General features: G+C 38.4%; 1 long non-coding RNA gene across 4 annotated transcripts; it reads left to right on the top strand.

Annotated features, from left to right (window-relative positions):
• The first annotated feature begins 10,343 nt into the window (after nt 1-10,343).
• Nucleotides 10,344-15,844, top strand: LOC117547593. Of its 4 annotated transcripts, none has more exons than XR_004569212.1 (7): nt 10,344-10,426; nt 11,017-11,116; nt 12,020-12,244; nt 12,528-12,594; nt 13,588-13,695; nt 14,814-14,924; nt 15,506-15,844. It is a non-coding gene; the product is annotated as an uncharacterized LOC117547593 (long non-coding RNA). The 4 variants fall into 4 exon arrangements; XR_004569215.1 differs by having other exon boundaries at nt 12,020-12,195; XR_004569214.1 differs by having other exon boundaries at nt 12,037-12,244; nt 12,420-12,594.
• The last annotated feature ends 2,916 nt before the right edge of the window (nt 15,845-18,760 follow it).

Genomic DNA, 18,760 nt, shown 5'->3' on the forward strand with positions numbered 1-18,760 from the left:
TTATCATTTGAACAATGACAAATATTCTCATGAATATTAAACACAACAACCTCTGAACATTACAAATATTCGCCTCAATTCAACCTGGAACCTCTCTCATACAATAATACAATACAAATGGTGTGTGTGTGTGTGTACTTGTTCTTATTACTTTGTGAGGCCAGTAAACAGGGAGAACACTCACGTTGTGGGGCCCAGGTGCGTTGTGGGGACCAAAATGGTGGGCCCCACAAATATTAAAGCTATAAATGAGCTCTAGAGCTTCCCCTTATATGCCTCTTGCTTTTTTTTCACTTGGCCCACAATGTCACAAAATTTAGAAACGTGTGTAAACTATTTTTTTCCCCGGAGGCCATTTGGTGTAACTACAGTTATACAGCCTTCCTGAAAGTGTGTAACATTTAAGCCAATCAGATGCCGGCAACCAAATCACGTGTGATGTGCGTAATCCCGCGAGATATTGCGAGATCTCATGCAGCCATTTCCCATGCATTGAATTACTTACATGAATGACAACACATGGACTTTGCTTTGAGCAACAGGTAAGTTATTTAATATGTTTTGGTTTAATATTGTAATTATTTGGTTTATAACAAAGTTTCCCTCCACATTTATTGCAGTTGTTTCTTGATATGTTTCTAATTGTGATTAAGTAAGTAATATTTGTAACTGCTCAGTAGGCTTTAGCTACCTACGTAGCTGCTAATATTATCAGCTACTTAGCAGTGCTAAGTGTAGCAGCTAAGTGCTAAGAATTTACAATCGGGGTGCTACAGTGTGGTGAATTAAGAGACATTATTTACCATATTCAGGCCTTTGGTCCGAGGTGGGTAAAGTCAGAGGTGCTAATATTAGCAGCTACTTAGCAGCAATTGCTAAGCAAAGCAGCTAAGTGTTAAGCATAGCAGCAAAGGGCTATAGTAAATGTCGAAGTACTCAGATCTTGTGCTTGAGTAAATGTAGAAGTACTCAGATCTTGTACTTGAGTATAAGTACTGAGATCTTGTAGTAAATGTAGAAGTACTCAGATATTGTACATGAGTACAAGTAGAAGTACACAGATATTGTTCTTTAGTATAAGTACTGAGATCTTGTAGTAAATGTAGAATTACTCAGATATTGTACATGAGTACAAGTAGAAGTACACAGATCTTGTTCTTTAGTAAAAGTATAAGTAGCCTACTCAGATATTGTACTTGAGTATAAGTACTCAGATATTGTACTTGAGTAAAAGTAGAAGTACTGAGATCTTGTATTAAATATAGAAGTACTCAGATCTTGTACTTGAGTAAAAGTACTCAGATCTTGTACTTGAGTATAAGTACTCAGATCTTGTAGTAAATATAGAAGTACTCAGATCTTGTACTTGAGTAAAAGTACTCAGATATTGGACTTGAGTATAAGTACTCAGATCTTGTACTTGAGTAAAAGTATAAGTACTCAGATCTTGTAGTAAAGTAAAAGTAGAAGTACTCAGATCTGGTACTTTAGTAAAAGTAGAAGTACTCAGATCTTGTACTTGATTAAAAGTAGAAGTACTCAGATATTGTACTTGAGTAAAATAGAAGTACTCAGATCTGGTACTTGAGTAAAAGTACTCAGATATGTACTTGAGTAAATGTAGAAGCACTCAGATCTTGTAGTACAAGTAGAAGTACTCAGATCTTGTACTTGAGTAAATGTAGAAGTACTCAGATCTTGTAGTAAAAGTAGAAGTACTCAATCTGGTACTTGAGTAAAAGTACTCAGATATTGTACTGGAGTAAAAGTAGAAGTACTCAGATATTGTACTTGAGTAAATGTAGAAGTACTCAGATATTGTACTTGAGTAAAAGTAGAAGTACTCAGATCTTGTAGTAAAAGTAGAAGTACTCAGATCTTGTACTTGAGTAAATGTAGAAGTACTCAGATCTTGTAGTAAAAGTAGAAGTATTCTATCTGGTACTTGAGTAAAAGTACTCAGATATTGTACTGGAGTAAAAGTATAAGTACTCAGATATTGTACTTGAGTAAAAGTATAAGTACTCAGATATTGTACTTGAGTAAATGTAGAAGTACTCAGATATTGTAGTAAAAGTAGAAGTACTCAGATCTTGCACTTGAGTAAATGTAGAAGTACTCAGATCTTGTAGTAAAAGTAGAAGTACGCTATCTGGTACTTGAGTAAAAGTACTCAGATCTTGTACTTGAATAAATGTAGAAGTACTCAGATCTTGTAGTAAAAGTAGAAGTACTCTATCTGGTACTTGAGTACTCAGATATTGTACTGGAGTAAAAGTAGAAGTACTCAGATCTTGTACTTGAGTAAAAGTATAAGTACCCAGGTCTGGTACTTTAGTAAAAGTAGAAGTACTCAGGTCTTGTAATTGAGTAAAAGTAGAAGTACTCAGATCTTGTACTTGAGTAAAAGTAGAAGTACTGAGATCTTGTATTAAATATAGAAGTACTCAGATCTTGTACTTGAGTAAAAGTACTCAGATCTTGTACTTGAGTAAAAGTAGAAGTATTCAGATATTGTAGTAAATATAGAAGTACTCAGAACTTGTACTTGAGTAAAAGTAGAAGTACTGAGATCTTGTAGTAAATGTAGAAGTACTCATATATTGTACTTGAGTAAAAGTAGAAGTACTCAGATCTTGGACTTGAGTAAAAATAGAAGTACTGAGATCTTGTAGTAAATGTAGAAGTACTCCGATCTTGTACTTGAGTAAATGTAGACATACTCAGATCTTGTAGTAAAAGTAGAAGTACTCAGATCTTGTACTTGAGTAAATGTAGAAGTACACAGATCTTGTACTTGAGTAAAAGTACTCAGATCTTGTACTTGAGTAAAAATAGAAGTATTCAGATCTTGTAGTAAATATAGAAGTACTCAGAACTTGTACTTGAGTAAAAGTAGAAGTACTCAGATATTGTACTTGAGTAAAAGTAGAAGTACTGAGATCTTGTACATGAGTAAAAGTAGAAGTACTCAGATCTTGTACTTGAGTAAATGTACTCAGATATTGTACTTGAGTAAATGTAGAAGTACTTAGATATTGTACTTGAGTAAAAGTAGAAGTACTCAGATCTTGTAGTAAAAGTAGAAGTACTCAGATCTTGTACTTGAGTAAATGTAGAAGTACTCAGATCTTGTAGTAAAAGTAGAAGTACTCTATCTGGTACTTGAGTAAAAGTACTCAGATATTGTACTGGAGTAAAAGTAGAAGTACTCAGATATTGTACTTGAGTAAATGTAGAAGTACTCAGATATTGTACTTGAGTAAAAGTAGAAGTACTCAGATCTTGTAGTAAAAGTATAAGTACTCAGATCTTGTACTGGAGTAAAAGTATAAGTACTCAGATATTGTACTTGAGTAAAAGTATAAGTACCCAGCTCTGGTACTTTAGTAAAAGTAGAACTACTCAGGTCTTGTAATTGAGTAAAAGTAGAAGTACTCAGATCTTGCACTTGAGTAAAAGTATAAGTACCCAGGTCTGGTACTTTAGTAAAAGTAGAAGTACTCAGGTCTTGTAATTGAGTAGAAGTACTCAGATCTTGTACTTGAGTAAAAGTAGAATAATTCAGATCTTGTACTTGAGTACAAGTAAAGATAGCATCAGGATGCAGGGAGTTAACAACGGCAATATTCCTGCGGTTCGTTTCCCCGTGCATTTGCAGAGCATGGTGTGCACGTGCACCTGATTGCCCTCCCCTCCCCCACTCTTACTAAGCTGTGCTGTCAGTTCAGAAACAGGACAGAGCAGTGATGCAGTGACGCGTCCTAAAACCCGGAAATAAGATGCTGGTTCCCTCGCAACGTGATTTCTCTTCCATATGATTTTGGATATGTATGCAGTGTATTCATCTTGTACTTTAGTAAAAGTATAAGTACTCAGATATTGTACTTGAGTATAAGTACTCAGATCTTGTAGTAAATATAGAAGTACTCAGATCTTGTACTTGAGTAAAAGTACTCAGATATTGGACTTGAGTATAAGTACTCAGATCTTGTACTTGAGTAAAAGTATAAGTACTCAGATCTTGTAGTAAAGTAAAAGTAGAAGTACTCAGATCTGGTACTTTAGTAAAAGTAGAAGTACTCAGATCTTGTACTTGATTAAAAGTAGAAGTACTCAGATCTTGTACTTGAGTAAAATAGAAGTACTCAGATCTGGTACTTGAGTAAAAGTACTCAGATATGTACTTGAGTAAATGTAGAAGCACTCAGATCTTGTAGTACAAGTAGAAGTACTCAGATCTTGTACTTGAGTAAATGTAGAAGTACTCAAATCTTGTAGTAAAAGTAGAAGTACTCAATCTGGTACTTGAGTAAAAGTACTCAGATATTGTACTGGAGTAAAAGTAGAAGTACTCAGATATTGTACTTGAGTAAATGTAGAAGTACTCAGATATTGTACTTGAGTAAAAGTAGAAGTACTCAGATCTTGTAGTAAAAGTAGAAGTACTCAGATCTTGTACTTGAGTAAATGTAGAAGTACTCAGATCTTGTAGTAAAAGTAGAAGTATTCTATCTGGTACTTGAGTAAAAGTACTCAGATATTGTACTGGAGTAAAAGTATAAGTACTCAGATATTATACTTGAGTAAAAGTATAAGTACTCAGATATTGTACTTGAGTAAATGTAGAAGTACTCAGATATTGTAGTAAAAGTAGAAGTACTCAGATATTGCACTTGAGTAAATGTAGAAGTACTCAGATCTTGTAGTAAAAGTAGAAGTACGCTATCTGGTACTTGAGTAAAAGTACTCAGATCTTGTACTTGAATAAATGTAGAAGTACTCAGATCTTGTAGTAAAAGTAGAAGTACTCAGATCTTGTACTTGAGTAAAAGTATAAGTACCCAGGTCTGGTACTTTAGTAAAAGTAGAAGTACTCAGGTCTTGTAATTGAGTAAAAGTAGAAGTACTCAGATCTTGTACTTGAGTAAAAGTAGAATTATTCAGATATTGTACTTGAGTAAAAGTATAAGTACCCAGGTCTGGTACTTTAGTAAAAGTAGAAGTACTCAGATCTTGTACTTGAGTAAAAGTATAAGTACTCAGATCTTGTAGTAAAGTAAAAGTAGAAGTACTCAGATCTGGTACTTTAGTAAAAGTAGAAGTACTCAGATCTTGTACTTGATTAAAAGTAGAAGTACTCAGATCTTGTACTTGAGTAAAATAGAAGTACTCAGATCTGGTACTTGAGTAAAAGTACTCAGATATGTACTTGAGTAAATGTAGAAGCACTCAGATCTTGTAGTACAAGTAGAAGTACTCAGATCTTGTACTTGAGTAAATGTAGAAGTACTCAGATCTTGTAGTAAAAGTAGAAGTACTCAATCTGGTACTTGAGTAAAAGTACTCAGATATTGTACTGGAGTAAAAGTAGAAGTACTCAGATATTGTACTTGAGTAAATGTAGAAGTACTCAGATATTGTACTTGAGTAAAAGTAGAAGTACTCAGATCTTGTAGTAAAAGTAGAAGTACTCAGATCTTGTACTTGAGTAAATGTAGAAGTACTCAGATCTTGTAGTAAAAGTAGAAGTATTCTATCTGGTACTTGAGTAAAAGTACTCAGATATTGTACTGGAGTAAAAGTATAAGTACTCAGATATTATACTTGAGTAAAAGTATAAGTACTCAGATATTGTACTTGAGTAAATGTAGAAGTACTCAGATATTGTAGTAAAAGTAGAAGTACTCAGATCTTGCACTTGAGTAAATGTAGAAGTACTCAGATCTTGTAGTAAAAGTAGAAGTACGCTATCTGGTACTTGAGTAAAAGTACTCAGATCTTGTACTTGAATAAATGTAGAAGTACTCAGATCTTGTAGTAAAAGTAGAAGTACTCTATCTGGTACTTGAGTACTCAGATATTGTACTGGAGTAAAAGTAGAAGTACTCAGATCTTGTACTTGAGTAAAAGTATAAGTACCCAGGTCTGGTACTTTAGTAAAAGTAGAAGTACTCAGGTCTTGTAATTGAGTAAAAGTAGAAGTACTCAGATCTTGTACTTGAGTAAAAGTAGAATTATTCAGATATTGTACTTGAGTAAAAGTATAAGTACCCAGGTCTGGTACTTTAGTAAAAGTAGAAGTACTCAGGTCTTGTAATTGAGTAAAAGTAGAAGTACTCAGATCTTGTACTTGAGTAAAAGTAGAATTATTCAGATCTTGTACTTGAGTACAAGTAAAGATAGCATCAGGATGCAGGGAGTTAACAACGGCAATATTCCTGTGGTTCGTTTCCCCGTGCATTTGCAGAGCATGGTGTGCACGTGCACCTGATTGCCCTCCCCTCCCCCACTCTTACTAAGCTGTGCTGTGAATTCAGAAACAGGACAGAGCAGTGATGCAGTGACGCGTCCTAAAACCCGGAAATAAGATGCTGGTTCCCTCGCAACGTGATTTCTCCTCCATATGATTTTGGATATGTATGCAGTAGGGATGTGCATCTCCATCACTGAGGCCGATGCGATGCGCATCTCGATACGTTGCCACGATACGATACATTAACGATACATTTGAAACACCAGGCGATGCGATACGATACGATTCACCCCTGTTGCGATACAGTTCGATACGATTTGATTCAACATTATGCGATTCGGTGCGATACGATTCAACACGATGCAAAAATAATACTTCAATATGGTATGACAGAGGATTTTTGTTTTATTCCTTATATGCAGCAAATCATACATTAACAAAAAAGTGCTTTATATATTTGGTACTGCACATCCCATCATGCCGTTTATTTTTTTGCCTTTAAAAGCTCTCCAGAGTACAATTCTATAACACCTCACAGTTACACAATGTAAGGATGCATTGCTCATGATTAACAATGTGCAAATAACAGCTACCATAGAGCAATGCCCATACAGCTGCCAGCCTGATGTGCTTAACACTCATTCATAGGCTAACTCACCAGTGAGCAGAAAGCAGTGGTTTCTATATGAACAATAAAGAAAATAACCTTTCACAAACAGGTATTTCATAACTGCTTACAGTAAGGAAGACATTTAAACTATTATTGGCCGTCACAGGCTGCTGTAAACTAAACACCACTCTCTCTGACAGAACACCTCACTGAGTGATTTAACTCATATGTCTAACTTTCAGGTTTCTCTTTTCAGCCGCAGACCCCATGTCGCCTCTTTATGTGCGTCGCTAAGTTCCTCGTACTACTTGTGTACTTTAAAGCGGCTCGGCATCGTTAACAATTTGCGAGCGATTTTTCAAGTTGACCGTCTGTAGTATATAGTGCCGCGCACATATACCATCAGGACGTTACTGATGGGGTGCGGCTGCGGAGTGATACTGTCTGTATACAAGCCCGCATCTAGGACGGATCTATGTATCATGGCTGTAGACCTGTTAAGTAATAAAGATACCTCATACAAAGGTCTACAGATACCTTATTACTCTCCATGACCTGCGGTCAACTATATAGCATAAAGGACTATTACACCGTCTTTCTTGAACAATCCGAAGTGTTGCCAAACGTTTGATATGTAGGTATTTTTCAGTGCGCTGTGTTTCTCTTTCTCCTCAACTTCCGTGTGTGTTGATAACTGAGACTCTCGGCCTCCGTAGTGGCGAAGCAAATATCAAAGATCGTCTCTGCTGAGCGTTGACAAGATGAGGGGATTTTATATGAATGAATCGTTTTTTTACCGATGCAAAGACGCTACGCCATCGATGCATCGCGAGTTCAACCCGGTTCAACCCAAACTGTAGCCGATGTGCACTCTTTCAACCGGTGCACTCGCATCTTGAACGTTTATGCCGGTGCACCGATGCGAATCGGTGAATCTCAACATCTCTAGTATGCAGTGTATTCATCTTGTACTTTAGTAAAAGTATAAGTACTCAGATCTTGTACTTGAGTATAAGTACTCAGATCTTGTAGTAAATATAGAAGTACTCAGATCTTGTACTTGAGTAAAAGTACTCAGATATTGGACTTGAGTATAAGTACTCAGATATTGTACTTGAGTAAAAGTATAAGTACTCAGATCTTGTAGTAAAGTAAAAGTAGAAGTACTCAGGTCTGGTACTTTAGTAAAAGTAGAAGTACTCAGATCTTGTACTTGATTAAAAGTAGAAGTACTCAGATCTTGTACTTGAGTAAAATAGAAGTACTCAGATCTGGTACTTGAGTAAAAGTACTCAGATATGTACTTGAGTAAAAGTAGAAGTACTCAGATCTTGTAGTAAAAGTAGAAGTACTCAGATCTTGTACTTGAGTAAATGTAGAAGTACTCAGATCTTGTAGTAAAAGTAGAAGTACTCTATCTGGTACTTGAGTAAAAGTAAAAGTACTCAGATATTGTACTGGAGTAAAAGTAGAAGTACTCAGATATTGTACTTGAGTACATGTAGAAGTACTCAGATATTGTACTTGAGTTAAAGTAGAAGTACTCAGTTCTTGTAGTAAAAGTAGAAGTACTCAGATCTTGTACTTGAGTAAATGTAGAAGTACTCAGATCTTGTAGTAAAAGTAGAAGTACTCTATCTGGTACTTGAGTAAAAGTAAAAGTACTCAGATATTGTACTGGAGTAAAAGTAGAAGTACTCAGATATTGTACTTGAGTTAAAGTAGAAGTACTCAGATCTTGTAGTAAAAGTAGAAGTACTCAGATCTTGTACTTGAGTAAATGTAGAAGTACTCAGATATTGTAGTAAAAGTAGAAGTACTCTATCTGGTACTTGAGTAAAAGTACTCAGATATTGTAATTGAGTAAAAGTAGAAGTACTCAGATCTTGTACTTGAGTAAAAGTAGAATTATTCAGATATTGTACTTGAGTAAAAGTATAAGTACCCAGGTCTGGTACTTTAGTAAAAGTAGAATTATTCAGATCGTGTACTTGAGTACAAGTAAAGATAGCATTAGGATGCAGGGAGTTAACAATGGCAATATTCCTGTGGTTCGTTTCCCCGTGCATTTGCAGAGCATGGTGTGCACGTGCACCTGATTGCCCTCCCCTCCCCCACTCTTACTAAGCTGTGCTGTCTGTTCAGAAACAGGACAGAGCAGTGATGCAGTGACGCATCCTAAAACCCGGAAATAAGATGCTGGTTCCCTCGCAACATGATTTCTCCTCCATAGGATTTTGGATATGTATGCAGTGTATTCATCTTGTACTTTAGTAAAAGTACAAGTACTCCGATCTTGTAGTAGATATAGAAGTACTCAGATATTGGACTTGAGTATAAGTACTCAGATCTTGTACTTGAGTAAAAGTAGAAGTACTCAGATCTTGTAGTACATATAGAAGTACTCAGATATTCTACTTGAGTAAAAGTACACAGATCTTGGACTTGAGTATAAGTACTCAGATCTTGTACTTGAGTAAAAGTATAAGTACTCAGATCTTGTAGTAAAGTAAAAGTAGAAGTACTCAGGTCTGGTACTTTAGTAAAAGTAGAAGTACTCAGATCTTGTACTTGATTAAAAGTAGAAGTACTCAGATCTTGTACTTAAGTAAAATAGAAGTACTCAGATCTTGTAGTAAAAGTAGAAGTACTCTATCTGGTACTTGAGTAAAAGTAAAAGTACTCAGATATTGTACTGGAGTAAAAGTATAAGTACTCAGATCTTGTACTTGAGTAAAAGTATAAGTACCCAGGTCTGGTACTTTAGTAAAAGTAGAAGTACTCAGGTCTTGTAATTGAGTAAATGTAGAAGTACTCAGATATTGTAGTAAAAGTAGAAGTACTCAGATATTATATTTGAGTAAATGTAGAAGTACTCAGATCTTGTACTTGAGCAAAAGTAGAAGTATTCAGATCTTGTACTTGAGTACAAGTAGAAGTATTCAGATATTGTGCTTGAGTACAAGTAAAGATAGCATCAGGATGCAGGGAGTTAACAATGGCAATATTCCTGTGGTTCGTTTCCCCGTGCATTTGCAGAGCATGGTGCACGTGCACCTGATTGCCCTCCCCTCCCCCACTCTTACTAAGCTGTGCTGTCAGTTCAGAAACAGGACAGAGCAGTGATGCAGTGACGCGTCCTAAAACCCGGAAGTAAGCAACGTGATTTCTCCTCCATAGGATTTTGGATATGTATGCACTGTATTCATGTGCAATGCCTAAATTAGTGAAGTTTACACAGGCACGTGGGGGGGGGGGGGGGGGGGCAGCTCGGGGGTCGGGGGATGAGAGGAGTGCATGCAGACACGTGATGTAAAGTCTTGCTTTTACGTAAATTGAAGAACTGAAGTAAAGATCGTCTTGTTTTTTAAACGTATGCACGCCTGGAAATCCCTCTTGTGTCCACGTGTGCAACAAATATTGGAGGCACTGCTGAGGTATTAATGTTTCGCCGTTTCTGTGTGTGACACCAACTTGGACTGAGTTTTCCCCTGACGGGAGCGAGCAGGGCTGGAGCACCGGACGCGCACAGCAGGTTGCAACTGGATCAGCTCAAAGAGGTGTGTGATGAAGCTAAAGTCTCAAGTGGAAATGTCATTACAAGGCGAGCTTTAATAAGACTAATAACAGAATCCGTGGATAATGTAATAAATGATGAAGAAGAGGATATTTCAATGTATCATCTAAGGAAATTGCTAAAACTCATTGAGCAAATAATGAAAAATACTGGCAACAGTGATGATATGGATACAACAGAGAGCAAAGCACAGAACAGCCTGCAAACAGCTGAAGAGTTGAGTTTGGCTGAAAAATATTCACAGCTTCAGCTAAACATGATGAGGTTAGAAGACTGAGAGAGTGAACAGCACACCATTAAGTCTTTTAGTGCACATGGCTTTCATGTGGCACTTCTCTTTGTAAAAGTGGTGTAAATAATACGTAATATTATACCTTCTTAGCCAGATAACGTAAGCTAGCTATTAACTTTCTTATTCAATTAAGTTGGGATAACATTAGCTTCAATAAGTTATGTGACAATGGTCATCATTAAATCAGAATGACTGAACTGACTGAGAACCTGCTAACATTGAAATATCCTGAACAGGATCAGGGTGTAATTAATAATTAAGGCTATTCTTCTGTCTAACAGGTGAGATGGCTGACAATTAAGAAAACAGAGTTCAGTGAGGAAGAGACGGCTTGGTCTTCAACAGGATGCCAGGATCACATTTTTAACACACCGTTTAAAGGTAAGTGCTTACAATGTTGTATGTTTTAAATAAACACAAGCAAATAGTGCAAATTAAATCACAATATCTTAATTTATAATCCCAACATTGCTTCCCATGGGAATCTTAACTCCAAAAAGTTACTTTTTACTGTCAGTATTAACATTTAAAGCTAGGTAAAAGCAAAAAGATATGCAATTATTTAAGATAAGATAATTTTGTAATATTTGGTAACATTTTCTAAATATTCATTCATCAATAAATAAGCCACTTACAAAAGTCAAATGTGAGTGTTTAAAACAAAAGAAACACCATATGCCTGTTACAGACTCTGGGCATCATATAAATGGGCCACATGGAAGTTGAGCATGTTCCCATATAATAATACAAAGTTATCTCAATAACTGTTTTAGTCAAACAGTTATTATTCAGAATAAATCATATATAATTAAATAAGCATCTCTGGGGCCAATTGAGTTATTATTTCTTATTTGTTGACGTCAGTTGTGATGATTTAAACATAACCCTTTGGATGTTTTAATCAAACTTTGTTGATAAACATTTGAATGTAATGTGTCTCAGACACAGGTGAGTGAATATGTAAACATAGCATTCTAACCGGCAACATGACCGTAGTTTATTTATAATAATGTGTAGTCAAATAGATTTCACACTGTTGTCTCCAGCATTGTCTATTGCTGCCCTTAGTCTTTTGGATACTTTTGCAAGGAAAACTATGTGGGAGCAGAGCACATCTTTGTTTTAGTGACTGGAAATGCACTTTAGTGTACACTTGGTTTTAGTTAAAGTTAAAGCCTTTTATTGTCATTATACAAAAAATACAACGAGATTCAGAGTGCAACTCTGTCCCAGTGTGCAAAAGCCGCCGACGGTTTTCTCTGCCATCCTAATCACTCTCTGCAGGGCTTTCTTGTCCGCAGCTGAGTGAACATCCAGCATACCACACAGAGATGGAGAATGACAGCACGCTCTCGATGGTCGCCCGGTAGAAGGACACCAGCAGCTTCTTGTTCAGTCTGTTCCTCCGAAGCACCCTCATGAAGTGCAGTCGCTGCTGGGCCTTTTTAACTGCTGCAGTGGTGTGTGCAGCTGAGGCTCTCCGAAATTTGAACCCTCAGGAACTTAAAGGTGGGGACCCTCTCCACTCTCTCTCCATTGAGGTGAAGGGGGGCGGGTTCTGGACGGTGTTTTCTGAAGTCTATAATAATAATAATTATTTTTATTTTTAAATGTTACTTTCAACACTGTATCCAATCCAAGTATGCAAATTATACTACTAACATTCAATCTCTATTTATTTAAGTCTTGACCCCTTGATGCATCTCTTGAAGACAAGTTACTGGGCAAACACCAAACTGCAAGATGAAAACTATTGTCATTGATTGGATGCCACATCTCTGCCTGTTTGCAGAGACAACTCCCCAGAAGAAGAAATAACCTGCAGTTACGGGGATGCTGACTGGCCTTTGCGCAAACAGGTATATTTACACATATAACTCAACAATAACACGTGATTCAACACATTTTATTGTTTCCGTCCAAATAATTATAGTACGTGATTAATTTGTTTATCATTGGATAGCTATACCTTTTGAGATCTTCTCTTAGTGCATTCTTGTGTTATAGGTTCATTGTACGTATAATTCTACACTTCCTAAGCCTGTGCATGTTTGAAAGGGTAATTTGAAAGCAGTCCATTGCAACCCCTTTTTGATATTGAGGTAATTCAGTAATATGGAGCTGTCCCCACAATATGTTAATGTTGTCCTTTTCAAGAGAGGACCTTTTTTAAAAAAACTATTTTCTGATACAGCTTTAATCCTGTTACTAATTGAGTAATTTGTGTAGATCTGACTGAAGAAACTAAATTGAACATATTTTTAGACTAGCTATAATGGGATTTGTTACTTAAACCTGTCACACACACTGGTTTCTAGTCTTGTCCTTATGGGGCCTTCCCATTTGGTTATAACTTAAAGTCATTTAAAAACATTTGTGCAACACCTTTTGGAATCTAAACTCAAGTTGTTGTAGGCGTAAGTTAACACTTTGTGAGCATAAGCATGGTTAAAACGGTTATCATTTACCTTAGCCTCGATGGGAGTAGTTACATAACCCTGTCACACACACTGGTTTCTAGTCTTGTCCTTATGGGGCCCTCCCGTTTGGTTATAACATCAAATGAATTAAAAGATTTCTAAAGTACCTTTTTTAACATCTAATAGTAGGTCATTGTATGTATAATTCTACTCTTCCTGAGCCTATGCATGTTTGAAAGGGTAATTTGAAAGCAGTCCATTGCAACCCCTTGTTGATATTGTAAAATGTATTGAGACCACAGGACTAAATAATGCCATGCCTTTGTTTTGATCCAAATCCAGTTTCAGATAGTTTGTCATGTAACTAACTTCAGCAACTAATAATTATATACATGGTTACTATCTTCTTAGTGCATTCTTGTTGTATCTCAGTTCCAGGTGACAAACGGGCAGACTAATCCAGAGGGAGTTGAGGAGGAGAGGCTCCCCTTAGACTTGACTTTCCCCGAAACATCAACAAGTGACTGTGCTACTACCGAGGTAATTCAGTAATATGGAGCTGTCTCCACAATATGTTAATGTTGTCCTTTTCAAGAGAGGACCTTTTTTTTTAAAACTCTTTTCTGATACAGCTTTAATCCTGTTACTAATTGAGTGATTTGTGTAGATCTGACTGAGGAAACTAAATTGAACATATTTTTAGACTAGCTATAATGGGATTTGTTACTTAAACCTGTCACACACACTGGTTTCTAGTCTTGTCCTTATGGGGCCCTCCCGTTTGGTTATAACTTAAAGTAATTTTAAAACATTTGTGCAACACCTTTTAGAATCTATACTCTAGTTGTTGTAGGCGTAAGTTAACACTTTGTGAGCATAAGCATGGTTAAAACGGTTATCATTTACCTTAGCCTCGATGGGAGTAGTTACATAAACCTGTCACACACACTGGTTTCTAGTCTTGTCCTTATGGGGCCCTCCCGTTTGGTTATAACTTAAAGTAATTTAAAAACATTTGTGAAACACCTTTTAGAATCTAAACTCTAGTTGTTGTAGGTGTAAGTTAACACTTTGTGAGCATAAGCATGGTTACAACTGTTATCATTTACCTTAGCCTCGATGGGAGTAGTTACTCAAACCTGTCACACATACTGGTTTCTAGTCTTGTCCTTATGGGGCCCTCCCGTTTGGTTATAACTTAAAGTCATTTAAAAACATTTGTGCAACACCTTTTAGAATCTAAACTCTAGTTGTTGTAGGTATAAGTTAACACTTTGTGAGCATAAGTATGGTTAAAACGGTTATCATTTACGTTAGCCTGTTTCTAGTCTTGTCCTTATGGGGCCCTCCCGTTTGGTTAGGACCTAAAATGAATACAATTATTTCTAAAGTACCTTTATCACATCTAATAGTAGGTCATTGTATGTATAATTCTACACTTCCTGAGCCTGTGCATGTTTGAAAGGGTAATTTGAAAGCAGTCCATTGCAACCCCTTTTTGATATTGTAAAATGTATTGAGACCACAGGACTAAATAATGCCATGCCTTTGTTTTGATCCAAATCCAGTTTAAGATAGTTTGTCATTTAGCTAACTTCAGCAACTAATGATTATATGCATGGTTACTATCTTCTTAGTGTATTCTTTTTGTATCTCAGTTCCAGGTGACAAACGGGCAGACTAATCCAGGGAAGGAGTTGAGGACGAGACGCTCTCCTTGGAACTTTATGTCTACATAAGCATCAAACAGTGACTGTGCTACTATCGAGGTAATTCAGTAATATGGAGCCGTCTCCACAATATGTTTATTCTTTCCTTTTCACTATGTACCAAGATAAGACCTTTTACATTTTACAATGTTTACATGTATTATTATGTACATTTAAGTAAGTATTCTGTCTGTAATAAATTAAGTGTATTAATTTACTCTGCAACATAGCAGGAGACATAATAGATTTAATTAGACATTTTCAAGTATTTGCCTTGGATGTCACAAACTACACTGGAGCAGGACTGTAAATGAGCCACACGGACATCTTCTGGAATAGCATTTTGCAACTTTGATAAATTCTATAAATTATGCCAGACGCTAGTTTGTATCTGCACAATGAATGGGAGCTTACAGATAAATTGACCAATCATTTTGTTGATAATCAAACTCTTAGTACCAAACAAAATGGCGTGTCTGATTGTGATGGAATAAAGTGATCAGAAGGTGTCGCACCATTAACATTCTTTCAGATCTGCAATATGGGTACTTTTTAAATGTTTTATAAGATTCTTAACTGTATGATAATAACTGGCTCTTAAACTTCTTAAACCTATGACATGTTATTATTTGTCCACCTAGGGAAACAAACGTTTGTGAAACGCAGCTGGACGTCAGCAGAAAGTGCTGCTGTGGAACAACACTTGGGTTACGAAATGGACAATCAAGAACCAGGTTCCAGGGAAAGATGCATGTGAGGATTGTATCTCTGCCGAACCTCAAGCCCTAACAAATAGGGACTGGGGAGCCGTTATTACATGAACATTTCAATTTCTTCTCTCCGAATGTAAATGAAATAAAATTGAACCAAGGAAAAATACGTTCAATGTTGAAAGAAGGATTTCAAGTACCACTACCAAAACTAGGGGCTTTACCTAAACCAAACCAAATGTTCATCTTTGAATCGTCAACTAATATAAATTAAAGATGCTAACAACAACAATGCACGTAAGGTCTCTCTCTCGCTCGGTCGGGCCACACATACACACACCCTCCCGGTCCTCCCAACAGCCAGTCGGTGCCTGCCGGTGAGCGTGGAAGTGTGGTCTGCCACAAGCGGGCTGCAGGAGCGGGGCTGTCAGCATCAGCTTGTAGATGGTATTTTAAACTCGATGCGCTCTGAAACTACGGGGCGGCCGAGGAAAAAAAATACACATGCGTTAATCGCGTTAAAATAATTAGTGGCGTTATTTATTTTTTGCGTTAACACGTTATTAACGCGTTAACTTGACAGCCCTAATATATATATAGGCCTACGTCTATGCCCTCCCGGTCCTCCCAACAGCCAGTCGGTGCCTGCCGGTGAGCGTGGAAGTGTGGTCTGCCACAAGCGGGCTGCAGGAGCGGGGCTGTCAGCATCAGCTTGTAGATGGTATTTTAAACTCGATGCGCTCTGAAACTACGGGGCGGCCGAGGAAAAAAAATACACATGCGTTAATCGCGTTAAAATAATTAGTGGCGTTATTTATTTTTTGCGTTAACACGTTATTAACGCGTTAACTTGACAGCCCTAATATATATATAGGCCTACGTCTACGCCCTCCCGGTCCTCCCAACAGCCAGTCGGTGCCTGCCGGTGAGCGTGGAAGTGTGGTCTGCCACAAGCGGGCTGCAGGAGCGGGGCTGTCAGCATCAGCTTGTAGATGGTATTTTAAACTCGATGCGCTCTGAAACTACGGGGCGGCCGAGGAAAAAAAATACACATGCGTTAATCGCGTTAAAATAATTAGTGGCGTTATTTATTTTTTGCGTTAACACGTTATTAACGCGTTAACTTGACAGCCCTAATATATATATAGGCCTACGTCTGTTTCCGGTGACTTTATTTTGAAATTCAGTTCCTGACGGACGGCAAAAAAGCCAGAGATTATAGAATTAAACAAATAAATAAAAACAAGGAAGTGTGTTATTGTCGAGTAAATAACAGTGTGTTATTTAGAAAATAATAACAAATTGGAAGGAAAAAAAGATACAAAAAATACATATTTCAATATTCTGAGCTCCATTTATTTTCCTCACGGACGGCAAAAAAAGTCATTATACGATTTAAAATAAAAACAATAATCGTGGCTTGATATTGAGTAAAAACATGTTTTTATGAACCACACAGCGTCCGGTCTTCCACGACCCGAACGGACAAAAATAAGTGGTGCAGGCACGAAACACACTACCAATAGAAATACATTGCTTTTAAAATCGTTCTGTGTGACACGAAAAAAAGGGGAAAATCGTGTTGGTGAACACGAATCAATAGATGAAATGTCGTGACTATAACACGAAATACCGTGAGACTGGGTTGCGTGACCAGTGTTAGCTATTTTATTTTGCCGTGCATGTGCTGCAATAATAGCGGTGTGAATATCTGTGCTGGGAGACTTCAACGTACATGTGGGCAATGATGGAGACACTTGGAGGGGCGTGATTGGGAGGAACGGCCCCTCTGATCTGAACCGGAGTGGTGGTTTGTTACTGGACTTCTGTGCTAGTCATGGATTGGCCATAACAAACACCATGTTCGAACATAAGGATGCTCATAAGTGTACGTGGTACCAGAGCACCCTAGGCAGAAGGTCCATGATCGATTTCGTTATCGTATCATCGGACCTGAGGCCGTATGTTTTGGACACTCGGGTAAAGAGAGGGGCGGAGTTGTCAACTGATCACCATCTGGTGGTGAGTTGGGTCGAGTGGCGGGGGAAGCCTCTGGATAGACCTGGTAAGCCCAAACGTGTAGTTCGGGTGAACTGGGAACGTCTGGAGGAGGCCCAATATCAGGAGGCCTTCAACTCACACCTCCGGTGGAGCTTTTCGGGCATTCCTGTGGAGGTTGGGGACATTGAACCAGAGTGGTCGGTGTTCAAAGCCTCTATTGCCGAAGCCGCGGCGGGGAGCTGTGGTCTCAAGGTCCTAGGTGCCTCAAGGGGCGGTAACCCTCGAACCTCCTGGTGGACACCGGTGGTCAGGGAAGCCGTCCGACTGAAGAAGGAGGCCTTCAGGGATTTGTTATCCCGGGGGACTCCCGAGGCAGTTGCAAGGTACCGACAGGCCCGAAGGGCAGCAGCCTCATCCGTGGCCGAGGCAAAGCAGCGGGTGTGGGAGAAGTTCGGAGAAGACATGGAGAAGGACTTTCGGGCGGCACCAAAGTTGTTCTGGAAAACTGTCCGACACCTCAGGAGGGGGAAGCAGGGAACCATCCAAGCTGTGTACAGTAAGGATGGGACGTTGTTGACCTCAACTGATGGAGTGTTAGGGCGTTGGAAGGAACACTTTGAGGAACTCCTGAACCCGACAACTCCGCCCTCTATGTTAGAGAAAGAGCTGGAGTATGACGGGGGATCAACACCAATCTCCCGGGGGAGGTCACTGAGGTCGTCAAACAACTCCACAGTGGCAAGGCCCCGGGGGTGGATGAGATCCGCCCGGAAATGCTGAAGGCTCTGGGTGTTGAGGGACTGTCATGGTTGACACGTCTCATCAACGTTGCGTGGAAGTCGGAAACAGTACCGAAGGAGTGGCAGACCGGGGTGGTGGTTCCCCTTTTTAAAAAGGGGGATCAGAGGGTGTGTGCCAATTACAGAGGCATCACACTACTCAGCCTCCCCGGGAAAGTTTACTCTAAGGTACTCGAAAGGAGGGTCAGGCCGATTGTCGAACCTCAGATTGAGGAGGAACAATGCGGATTCCGTCCTGGTCGTGGAACGACGGATCAGCTTTTTACTCTCGCAAGGATCCTGGAGGGGGCCTGGGAATACGCTTATCCGGTCTACATGTGTTTTGTAGACTTGGAGAAGGCGTATGACCGAGTTCCCAGGGAGTTACTGTGGGAGGTGCTGCGGG

This window comes from Gymnodraco acuticeps, unplaced genomic scaffold (genome assembly GCF_902827175.1).
Source record: "Gymnodraco acuticeps unplaced genomic scaffold, fGymAcu1.1, whole genome shotgun sequence".
Classification (NCBI taxonomy): Eukaryota; Metazoa; Chordata; class Actinopteri; order Perciformes; family Bathydraconidae; genus Gymnodraco; species Gymnodraco acuticeps.